The sequence below is a fragment of the Narcine bancroftii genome, chromosome 2, assembly GCF_036971445.1.
Source record: "Narcine bancroftii isolate sNarBan1 chromosome 2, sNarBan1.hap1, whole genome shotgun sequence".
NCBI lineage: Eukaryota > Metazoa > Chordata > Chondrichthyes > Torpediniformes > Narcinidae > Narcine > Narcine bancroftii.
The window spans coordinates 316,840,231-316,852,732 of record NC_091470.1 but is presented as its reverse complement, the minus strand read 5'-3'; the positions used below and the strand labels follow the sequence as shown (position 1 = coordinate 316,852,732).

At 43.8% G+C, this 12,502-nt stretch overlaps 1 long non-coding RNA gene across 1 annotated transcript in view; it reads left to right on the top strand.

Moving 5' to 3' along the window:
* Positions 1 to 12,502, top strand: part of LOC138755560 (uncharacterized) — a 24,903-nt gene extending 12,401 nt beyond the window's left edge. The window contains exons 3-4 of the long non-coding RNA XR_011352391.1: positions 8,284 to 8,466; positions 11,830 to 12,502. This is a non-coding gene — a long non-coding RNA (uncharacterized lncRNA). The remainder of the gene's footprint in view (positions 1 to 8,283; positions 8,467 to 11,829) is intronic.

Sequence of the window (12,502 nt, the reverse complement as noted above, 5' to 3'; positions counted from 1 at the left end):
CTGGGCTCCGACGTGCTCTTGTCTGTCTCCTCCTGGCCGAGCTCGGTGAAGGAGCAAGGGGCGGAGGGGGAACGGGAAGAGGACATTTCTGGGTGGCAGGAGGGAGCCCTAACGCAGCATCAATCACCGTGGTGATGGCTCCAGTGTCGCCAGCTGATGGCATCATTGCAACATTATCATCCCTGCTCCTTTACAGCCGCTTGCAGTGGCAGTTCCTTTATGGATGAGGTGGAGCAACTGCACTTCACCTCTAACTGTACACTCATGACAGATTGGAATTCGCGTGCTGGATCCACCCTCAGAGGCTTTATGGAGGTAAGTTTAGTGATGTAAGGGCAGAGAATATCTGACATTACTTATGTCTGCAGTATAAAAGGCCTATATAGTACCACCTACGGCTCCTAGAACGCTTCCACCAGCATTGTCTCCGCTCCATCCTCAACATCCATTGGAGCGCTTACATCCCTAACGTCGAAGTACTCGAGATGGCAGAGGTCGACAGCATCGAGTCCACGCTGCTGAAGATCCAGCTGCGCTGGATGGGTCACGTCTCCAGAATGGAGGACCATCGCCTTCCCAAGATCGTGTTATATGGCGAGCTCTCCACTGGCCACCGTGACAGAGGTGCACCAAAGAAAAGGTACAAGGACTGCCTAAAGAAATCTCTTGGTGCCTGCCACATTGACCACCGCCAGTGGGCTGATAACGCCTCAAACCGTACATCTTGGCGCCTCACAGTTCGGCGGGCAGCAACCTCCTTTGAAGAAGACCGCAGAGCCCACCTCACTGACAAAAGGCAAAGGAGGAAAAACCCAACCCCAACCAACCAATTTTCCCCTGCAACCGCTGCAACCGTGTCTGCCTGTCCCGCATCGGACTTGTCAGCCACAAACGAGCCTGCAGCTGACGTGGACTTTTACCCCCTCCATAAATCTTCGTCCGCGAAGCCAAGCCAAAGAAGAAAAAGAATAGTAGTAACAGACTATTTTTCCAATTACCCAGAGGTAACAACACTACAGTCAGCAGTGAAAAAAGTGTTTGTGAGACATGGAGCTTCTTGTGATCAGTTAAAGATGCACAATGCGAGTCCTTTACCAATACTGGGGGCGGGGGTTTCAACATACAACTTCAAGCCCACATTATTGTGATAGAGTGCTACCACCAGGAGGAGTCAGACATGGAGTTTGTGGCATCTGGGGAATGTTGTTGCATTTTGGGTAGATTCAAGATGGATGCCTCCACATGAGGTTTGGCATATATATGTTTGTTCTGCTCTTAAGGCTGTTTACTTAGTTAATAAATCTAGTTGTTTTAAAAAGAACCCAAGTTTCTTTATTGTAATGAAAGAAAGATCACATGGTACCCAGAGTGGAAGAAACAGCCAATTTCTGCTGTGCTCAAAAGTGAAAGAAAAAAAGAAAAGCACAGTGTGCATTGTGAGTAACAGTCAGGCTAAAATGGAAGATAAAGTAAAACAGAAACAGTATCATGATAAGACATGAAATTCCTACCTGTCCTGAAGTCTGGAGTTCAAATGCTAATCCGAGATCACAATTATGGCACATGGTCCTTGCAAGGATATGTGTAAGAGGAAATAGATCTACATTCCTACCAGATCCAGAAGGAAGGAGGGACACCTCTGAGAAGGAATTGTGTAGATCTACGACCACAAGCTCCAACTCCTGGTTGTGACCCATCACCTGTCAGTACAAAAAGGGCCAGCACATGTAGAAAAGGAATACGTTGTTCAGAGTTCACTGAAAGACACAAATACTAACGCAGCAAATGCAAGCAGTACACCGGTGGAAACACATACCTGACCAAAAAGACTGTTAAACCATCTCAGAGACTGACTGAAAGCTGCTGACTGGAAAGAGACTGGCACGGAATGTAGATACCCTTGTTATATAGACATAGTATTGTGTTTGTATTTGTTTTTTAGAAAAGGGGATAGATGTGTTATTATGCATGTGTAGTGTCTGCTACGGCAGAGCTATGGAATAGAGACATCCACACGGTGTGAGGGTGAACCAGTAACTAACTTTATTATTTGATTTTCTCGTGCTGCACACAAGGGAATACCCACTTCCAGTGACATGTGTGCTGACTTCTGGAAGTGACGTCAGTGCGCCATGGCATCACTCCCTGATCAGCGGTGTGCCACCTGGAAGCGGGGAGTTCCCTGGGCAACATGTGGCATCAACCATGGGCTTCTCAGGAGTGAAAGGGGACTTGCACCATTTTAAGTCTGACGACTGGGGTGGCAATTTGGCCTGTCTAACTACATGGTCGTTCGTCCCACTACACGTGTATAATAAAGAACTACATTTCTCAGTAGGGTTTGTGCAAGAACAAAAAGTTGATTATGACAGAAGTCATTGTTGGTTCAAGTAGCTCAAAAAATAAGTTGTTTAAATGTTAAAACCACGCAAGGTTGTTCTTCAAGGAACAAATATAACACCCTGGATTGTTGTAAAATTGCAAAAGCAGTATTTGACCACATGTGGGAGCTGGGCCTAAGTCTGCAGATCTGACAGCTGCAGGGTATAGCCATTGCATGTGGTTCCAAAGAAGTTGCCTGGGCATTGGTGTCCTTGTGGCGATTATTGTGTCCTGAACAATTCCATCGTGCCTGACCCATACGATATTCCCAATTTGCAAGACTTCTCAGCGAATCTGCACAACAAATGTGAGTTTACAAAAATAGATCTGGTGCGTGGTTAACATTAGATTCTGGTAGAGTCTTCTGATGTTGCCAAGACAGCAGTGATGACCCCTTTTGGCATGTTTGAGTTTCTGCGAATGCCATTCGGTCTGCAGAATGCAGCTCAGACATTTCAGAGGTTTATGTTGCGAGTGTGGATGAAGAGCAGCACAAGAATCATCTTGATTCACTGTTCCAGAGGCTTGATGAATTTGGCAATGTGATCAATCCGAGTAAATGTTTTTTGGTGCTGCTGAACTTATATTTTTGGGACCCAGCACAGTATCTTCTTGCCTGATGAAATGAAAATGCAAGAAATTTGAGATTTTTCCTACACCCATTATATTTGGCCAGTTACACTTTTTTTTAGCAATGAGGAATTTCTACCGCCATTTCCTGCCGAATGCTGCAACATCTCACTTACCCTCTTACCAAATAATAAAAATATTCCATCTAGGCATTCTCCGACCAGATAACATTAACATCAACCTCTGATATGTTAACTATCTCATCCCTGGGATCATTCTCAAAGCTCTGGGCCCTCTCCAATGCCATCACATCCTTAGACAGGGGATCCAAAAGTACTTGCAATGCTCCAAATATAGTTTAACCGACGCTTTGTAAAGCCTCAGCATTACATCTTTACCTTTAAATTCTAAGCCTCTCGAAATGTATCTTAATGTTGCATTTGCCTTGCTTACTCCTGACTCAACCTACAAGTTACTTTTTAGGGAATCCTGCACTAGGACTTCTAAGTCCCTTTGGGGCAATGCTTTTTGAATTCTTTCTCCATTTAGAAAATAGCCTATTTCTTTTTTCCTTGTACAAAATGCACAGCTAAACACTTCCTTACGTTGTACTCCACATGTCCCTCCGCATGTCTTTGTATCATCTGCAAAGAGGGTCACAAAGCCATAAATTCCAACATGTAAATCTTTTATGCATCATGAAACATAGCAGACCCAACAACAACCCCTGCAAAATGCCACTGGTCACCAGCAGCCAGACAGAGAAGGTCCACTTTATTTCCACTCTTTGGTTCTGCCAGTCAGCCAATCTTCTATCCTTTCCTGTAATACTTTGGACTCCTATCTTGTTTAGCAGCCTCATGTGCAGCATGTTGTCAGACATCTTCAGAAAATCCAAATAAACCATACTCTCCTACATCTGTTCTGTATTTTTTACTTTATTAAAGAACTCCACCATATTGTTAGACAAGATCTCCCCTGAAAGAAACTATGTTGATCAGTCTGTTTTATCTTGTGCTTCAGAGTACCCTGAAACCTCATTCTTAATAATGGATTCTAGAATCTTACCAATCACTGAAGTCAATTATTTCCTATCTTTTGCTTCCCTTCTTTCTTAAAGGGTGGAGTGACATTTACAATTTTACAGTCCTTTGGAACTATTCCCAACTCTAGTGTTTTTGAAGGATCATTACAAATGCATTAACAATCACCTCAATTATCTCTTTCAGAAAATTGGGGTGTAGTCCATCTAGTCTAGATGAAATCCACCTTCAACGCTTTCAGCTTACCAAGCACTTTCTCCTTAGTAACAGCAACTACACTCATTTCTGTCCCCTCATTCTCTCAAATTGTTGGAACATCATGAATGTCTTTCATAGTGAAGATTGATGCACAATAGCTACCCATCTGCCATTTCTTTATTCCCCAATATGCACGAACCACTATTCAATAAGATCATGGTTGATTTTGATCTTTTTTTCTTTTATGGTTTCATTTTAATCTCTGTCTGATCATTCATGAGGTTATGTGGTGGATCATGTTTATTTTTGCACATGTACAATCTTGCATTTGATTTCCCAATAGGCTGAAAACATTCTGAATGAGAAAGTTCTCCTGTTTACATTTCAAAAGTCTTCATTTATATCATTGTTTTGCCAGTTGAGCAGCATTGAAGTCCTCCATTACCCCTGTTGTATATGCCATTGTATAGGATGAGCTCGGAATTTCCAACTAAAATGTTGATTTTGAGCGATACACTTTGTACAAGACGACCCCAAATCTGGCACTTACTGCTGACCAGTGGATGCAGTTAAAAGCAAATTACAATATTTTATGACAAATTATCATTTAAAGTTTTAAATTTTATTTGAATATTTTTAAATAAACCACTGTCAGTCCCTGTAACAGACCGTTTAAAGCTTGTACAGAGCCGATGACAACCTGAACCCCGCAGAGGAGCGTTGAACCTTCTCAAATAACTAATGAGGCACGCGCGATTGCATCAGAACTGGAGGAAGATGACAGCGGTGTTGCGACTTCATCAGCAAGGCAAGAATTTTAGACCCTCTGTATAGGACGACCTAATTTTCAGGTGAAATTTTTGTTTTGAATCATCCTATACAACAGCATATATAATAATCTAGAGCTCTTGCATCTTTTTGCAATTTGACTCATAATTAATGAGCACTTGGAAATACATTGAGGGTAGTGAGCATAGAATCTGTGAACAGCAACTTGAATTCGACAAACCTAGGAAAATTAAAATATTAAACCGGTGATGTAATATGGAATATACAGAAAATGAATATCACAGGGCCTCAGAGAAAATAAAATATTAAGATAAACAATGATGTTGAAGGTTGCAAGTTTGTGGGTTTCACTTGTTCATCTACCATACATTGAAAGAGTGGTGCAAAATCCTGTAAACTCCCTAAATTGCATATATAGTGTTCTAGGTTTGTTTTTATGGCAAATCTTAAAGTGAATACGCAATTGACGGTTGATCTGAAACGGCCATAATCCTGAGCAGATTAGGTTAGTGCTCACTCTATTTTTGTGATTTGTGGGCTCATAACAGAAGATAATAAAATATCAAGCCTGCAGGATAGATTCATTAGAATAGTAAAATGGAATGGAACTATAGAAAAAGTGCTTTTCCTATCAGAATAGCAAAGATTAAGACCAGATATAATGACCATAAGCATTATTATGAATTTGCTTAGATTAAATAGCAGAAGATGATTTTCTCATTAAGAAACCATTAATTTTAACATAGACCTGGAAACTCCAGTGTCTTCATTAGGTTATTTTGGAATAATGCATATCTATGGCATCAGTGTGGTCATTGCTTAGTTAGGCCTGATGGACCTATGATGTGTAATGAGAAGGCATATGATGGGAGGGTGTGTACTACTAGAGCAAATGTTTGTGTGAGATTTGAAGTTTTGGATGAGGAGTGGGGAACACCAGCAAATTGGATGGGGTATTGTGGTGGAGAATAATGGCAGAGGCTTACACAATATTGAGGGAGTCATGATCAGCAGCAAAGTTGGGGCTGAGGATATAATAGAACTACAGTATCTATTGAGGGATGGATGTGCGAGGGAGAGAGAGAGAGATTGGATGGTCAAGGAATTGGCTGGAGATTGAGGGATCATGGAGTTGTTGGAGAGTCCAAGGACGTAGGCAAATAATTTACTTTGCTTGCACTGTTTACACAGCTGCCCCTGCTGACGGTCCCCGCTGACATCTCCCGGTGCCCCGACGGTCCCCGCTGACATCTCCCGCTGCCCCGACGGTCCCCGCTGACATCTCCCGCTGCCCCGACGGTCCCCGCTGACATCTCCCGCTGCTCCTGCTGATGGTCCCCGCTGACATCTCCCGGTGCCCCGACGGTCCCCGCTGACATCTCCCGCTGCCCCGACGGTCCCCGCTGACATCTCCCGCTGCTCCTGCTGATGGTCCCCGCTGACATCTCCCGCTGCCCCGACGGTCCCCGCTGACATCTCCCGCTGCCCCGACGGTCCCCGCTGACATCTCCTGCTGCTCCTGCTGATGGTCCCCGCTGACATCTCCCGCTGCTCCTGCTGATGGTCCCCGCTGACATCTCCCGCTGCCCCGACGGTCCCCGCTGACATCTCCCGCTGCCCCGACGGTCCCCGCTGATATCTCCCGCTGCCCCGACGGTCCCCGCTGATATCTCCCGCTGCCCCGACGACCCCCACTGACAGCTCCCACTTCTCCAATGATCCCTGCCCCGACTGCCATGCCGGCCCCCGCTGACAGGCCCCTGCTGCCCCGACTGCCTCGAGGGCTCCCACTGCCTTGCCACCCTGGACTTGGAGGGAGAGGGGTGAGTGGGGAGATGGGTTGCGGGCTGACGGCATCATCAGCCCGCTCCTAAACAGCCGCTTAGCGTGGCTGTACATTCAGATTGATCGGCGGAGGGCTGCACTGCAGAGATTATCTCTCTTGGAGAGGGGGTTGGTGAGGGCTTGGAGACTGCATCCACACATTCAGAGAGGTAGGAGATTATGCGTTTTGGCAGAGTTTCTCCACCTTTGCATCTCAACTTTTGGGCTATCTGAAATGGCCTATCGAGACATAGGCTTCAGAGAACTTCACCCTAGCAACTTCCCTCCCTTTTGCTGGTATAAATGACTTTCTGTTTAGGGTGAAATTGGCATTTGCAAGTGTTAATGAATGACTAAAAATGAGGCATACAGCACACAGAAGCCACTGTACATTGGGAGCAGCTTTACAGACTGCTTTTAATTTTTTATGCTACACATTCATATATTTTAATTATAACGTGCATGTAAAAAGCCAATCAACGTCAACCATTTCGCTGTCTTTGGAAATGTGCAAATATCAACTGTAATGCCTTAACTTGTAACGATGCTCTCAAAGAGATATCTCTCGAATTTGTATTCAAGAATTGTTCTTAAATATTGTACCCTTCCACTGGGTTCTTTGAATGAGGCCGGCTACAAGAATGGATCTAAAACTTAAAACTTACCTTTTAGACAGCAGCCCTAAAAGGCTACTCCAGTGTCCCATTCGTATCAAGAGGTGCTTTGTAGTGCCCTCTGGATCTGATGGAGGTGGGACGACTGGTGCCGTAGCACCACCCATCCTAAATACCCAGCAGAGCAATGGCCATATTCCCTACTCATAATTCCCTCACGCAACTGGATCCGCTCTGTGGTTCCAGCTGTGTCGATGATTATGGGTAGGGAAGATGGCCATTTCACTGCCATGTTTTCAGTTGCAGAGAGCGGTCCCAAAGGCCGAAACGGCCCGGTGAGGCTGTCATAGTCTGCAACGCCCGCCCCTTGAGGGCTCCTGCTGCCCTGCTGGCCCCCATTGACAGCCCCATCTGCCCCGCTGCCCCAACACCTCCTTCTGCTCCGCTGGCCTCTGCTGTCCCGACAGTCCCTGCCACCACCCATCTAGAGGGGATCATGAAAGGAGAGGGGTGAGTGGCAAGATGGGCCGCAGGCTGACGGCATCAACAGCACGCCCCTAACCAGCCACTTGCAGCGGCTGTGCATTCAGGTCAGGAGGCGGAGCAAAGCACTTCACTGATTATCCTTACCCGAGAAGGGTTGGAATCGGCGCCTTGGATCCGGCCATGGCACATTTAGAAAGGTACGTCTTTAGGTTTAAGGGCGAAGAACCTCTGTCTTTACAGACAGGTTTTTTCCTTACTTGAAAGTGCTTAAAGACATTATCTACCCAAACCTAATATTGCTCATTTCTGCTTGCGTGACTCAATTAAATTTGTGTTTTGTACTCTGGTTCTGCTGTACATTTTGTATCTTGGCATAGACGGCATTCTCTCGCTGGGAAGATCACCATGTACTCTGTAGGTGGCCATAAGGACAATGGAATATCGGACGGAGTTGAAATGCACCTTGAGACTGAACTTCTTCATTGATCCAAGGGAGCATTGTGGTCCCTCATAAAAGACCGATCTGGTACCTGGCCAAGAGACAAGAACCAGTGCATAAGGTAATAAGAATTATGATGGTAATGGTAGAGTTTTAAGAGATTTGAGAAATCAAACATGCGCTTGGTATTGCATAGCCTATAGCCTGCACAAATTGAGGACACTGTTCTGCCAATTACGGGTATATATGGAAGGGTGCCACTAAGACTTGGATATCAAAATGAGCAGCAGATTGCGGCATCAACCTAGTGTCTATTTAAACAATTCGCCAATAGGAGATTCCAGTATTTAACCATTGGCCACAAGGTACTTCGGTGCACCTTGGCACAAGGAAATACTGTCAGGGAAAATTTGGAAATCAGGCTGGGAAATGGGACAGACTATTGATAAGTGTGGGCCATTGCTCTGCCGTGTGGAGATGGATGCAAACAATGTGTTACATCAATCCTAAACTTGGTAAACAATACTGCGTCCTGTCAGTGGTTTTAACTAAGAGACTAGGAGGGAGGTGGGATACCGGTACTATTGCCAAGGCAGAGCAACTAATATGGGAAAAAGAAGCTTCTAAGAAAATGGAAAAACAGAATTAAAGATTGGAAAGAGGAGGCTCACAAAAAGTGGGATAAGGGAAAAAAGTAAGAATTGGAGGGATAATGCGAGCAGCAGAGGGACAGCAGTAAGCATTCAAAATGGACATCCAAAAAACCTGGCAGGTATTACAATGAGAGTGTGACTGGTATGACAAGCTACAATAGAATAGAGATAAGGAAAAGAAACAGAAGTGCTTAATGATTAATAAAGTAACAAAAAAAAACAAGTGACATATTAGGTAACATTATATCAGGCATAGCAAACCTATTTATTCATGATAATAAGGAAGGAAAATTATTAGATTCCCAGTGGGCACCCCCTCCACCACATGCACCACCTTAACGCCTTACCCCAAACCACTCGATTCAAAGGCAGAACTTGACTCCCACAAGCTCCAATACCTTCTGACTCAGATGAAGAAAAAGAGAGGGATGATGTAAGCTATGGGGCAATAGTAGAGACAATAAAAGCTTATCCAAAGAGACATACTAGCAAGCCACGCAGGCTACTACCGAACAGAACAATCCCAACCCAAGGGCAGGCTGTGGGAATCAGAGTGACACCATGGAACTGTATATCCCTGGAAGCCACATGCAATGATACTCATTTCACAAAATGCTCCGGACAGAAGGAAAGACCCTGTTAAATTCATAAATTACATAAGGTTCCCATATTTTCCCTGATACACGCAGTACTAGACATTGAGGAAAATGAAAAGTAGAAAAAGGCATTAGGTAGAGGAGCTGCGCCCATCACAACCTTCAAAATGCTAGTTCAAATTCATAACACTGAACAGGGGAAAGTGAACTGTATACTTGATGGGTTTACTGAATGTCTGAAAGGAACAATTAACATGGGTAGGGAACTCGAATGTAAACCACTTCTTAAAGAATCATCACTTGATTATTGGGAAAGATTCAATACAACCTACAGAACCTATGTAGGTGATCAGACCTACACAATGAGGGAACCTCCCCACAATTCAATGCGATCCTAATACAGAGCTGAACTGAGAAGACGGCCTCATTGATAAAAATTAATCTTGGTTGGACAGATAACACCCGAGAGCAACAGCGACAGGCATAGGTCATTTTCTGGCCCAACAGCAAAGAGTTAAAGGCTGCCATGATATGAAAGATTAAATATGAATTTCCCCTTTGCCCACATGAGTCTGACCTCACTGACAAATGTGAAACTGACCCAGATGACACAGTTGCAAGCCCCATTGATGGAAGCGCTACAAGCAGTGGTCAAATACTATTCCAGAAGACACAACAGACCGTGTACACATGGTAGGAGTGGAGGCCCCCCCCCCCCATGCCTAGATTCAACAGAAAAGAGAGGCCCCCATCAACCCTGTGTGTAATGAACCACCCAATAACCAATCGGCCCCCAGAACTATGCATAACCAATTATCTGCCTTAGATGTGGGGGGGGGGGGGAAGAGGGCATTGGCAGAGGGGCTGCCCCACTAAAGCTGAGGATATGGGTATCCTTCAGGGCAGACAGGCTCCCTTTAGCTCTTGCAACCCCTTCAGGCAGTGACTGGAGCCTGATAAGCCATCCCCAATATTTCCCTTAGCAGCAAGAGGAGAAAATGAACCAATTGTGCAAATAACTGTACAGGAATTCCCAATTCCATTTTCAATTTATGCAGGAGAAACACTTTCCACCCTGGATTATGAACTAGTTGAACAATACAGATTCCCTGTTTCTGAAAACACAGTCTGCCTTTCAGGACTTGAAGGCAGAACCAAACAGTATCATTCCACTGACCCCTGAAGTGTAACATACGGCAATACGAAACACTTACCTTCCCTTCTCCACCACCAATGGCTGGGATGCAACCTAGCCGGGAGAGATCTACTGATGGGGATGGGGCTTGAAATTGTGTGTTAAGATAAAGGAGTCCACGTAAATGAATACATTAAGCTCTGAATGATGGCTCTACACTTAAAAAAAACCCACAATGTTGGCCAGTGGACTTTCTACAATTACCCATTTTCAACAATATAACTTACGAGTTCAGAGAACCCCATATACCAGCAGCAATAGAAATACACCAAAGTAATGGTTCCTTAAACAAAATTAATTTAATTCTCTGAGTATAGAACAAGATCAACACTTACCGTAACTTATCAACACTAAGTTATTTACACAATCCCTTCCCCCAAACTAATCTAAGCACATGTGTGTAATGTGTTTTCAAGAAAGTCCTTTTTACTGGACAATCTTCCTCTGTCCACGTTTTCAAGGCTACAGTTTCTAGTAATCTTCAATTCTGTGCACAGAATCAATAATCATTGTATTTAAGCAAACTTCAGTGCTTTACTTAGAATTACCAGGCAGGAAAGTTGTGGAGGGTTACATAGAGATGGGTGTTGCTTGTTGGACACCCCAAACAGGAGTGTCTTCCAGAAGAAACTCGTCTTCTTTCAAGGTTCTTCTCACAGAGTTCTTCTCCTTTATGCCACACCGGGAAGACTAGCCACCACTCCTGATTTCCACAGAGACTGCACTCAGGCTACCATATTAGAAGTCTGCCTTTTCTCAGACTGCCTTCTCCTAACTTCTTCTCTCTTGTTCTCTGCCCCTCCCCTCCTGATATTCCAGGCACTGTTATTTTTTTTGTTTCAGTTTGCAAATGTTGCAATTTCCAGGCTCTCTGCATATATTTCATATATTACCCTTGGGTAAAAATTTGTGGATAGCTAAAGTAATTACTAACTTTGAATTTGAATTTTAAATTTGGAATTTTAAGGTCTAAAAATATTCTACAACATGTATTCCACCTCATTATCCATTATTTTACTTTTTTCAATGTTGTTTTATAGGATTTACTTCCCCAACATCCACATCATGAAAAAGTACTGGCGGCCTTTTTGGGACATCAGGAAACAAATCTGCATATTTCAAAAGCAAATGTTTCAACTGCCTTTGTTCCTGTGGCATAAGATGACATAGCTTTTCATCTAGGTTTTCCAAAGATGTTGCGTTAGACAGACAGACAGGAACTATGGTTTCTTTATGATAACCCTCACAAGATGTTGTTTCCACAATCTTATGATCCATAACTTCCTTAACCCTGTCAAAAGCCAACACCTGTGATTCAACCTGTTCTGCACGACTATTTTTCTCATAGTAAGGCTTCAACACATTGATATGGCAAACCTGAGTTTTATACCTACGAACGAGAGTGTTTATCAAATAGTCAACATCACTTAGTTTTGATTCAATTTCATATGAACCAGAAAAACTTTCTCTAAGAGGGTTGTAAAGTGTTGGAAACAAAATTGACACTTCCTGGCTTAAAATTCCTCACTTGAGACTTTTTGTCAAACAATCGCTTCACTTTTCCCTGAGACATTTTTAAATTCTCTTGAGCCAAAGTCCAAACTTTTTCCAACCGATCTTTAAATTTAGAAACATAATCCAGCAAATCCAACTGTACATCCTCATGAACCTACTGTTCTTTTAACAACCTTAAAAGTCCTCTCACTTGATGTC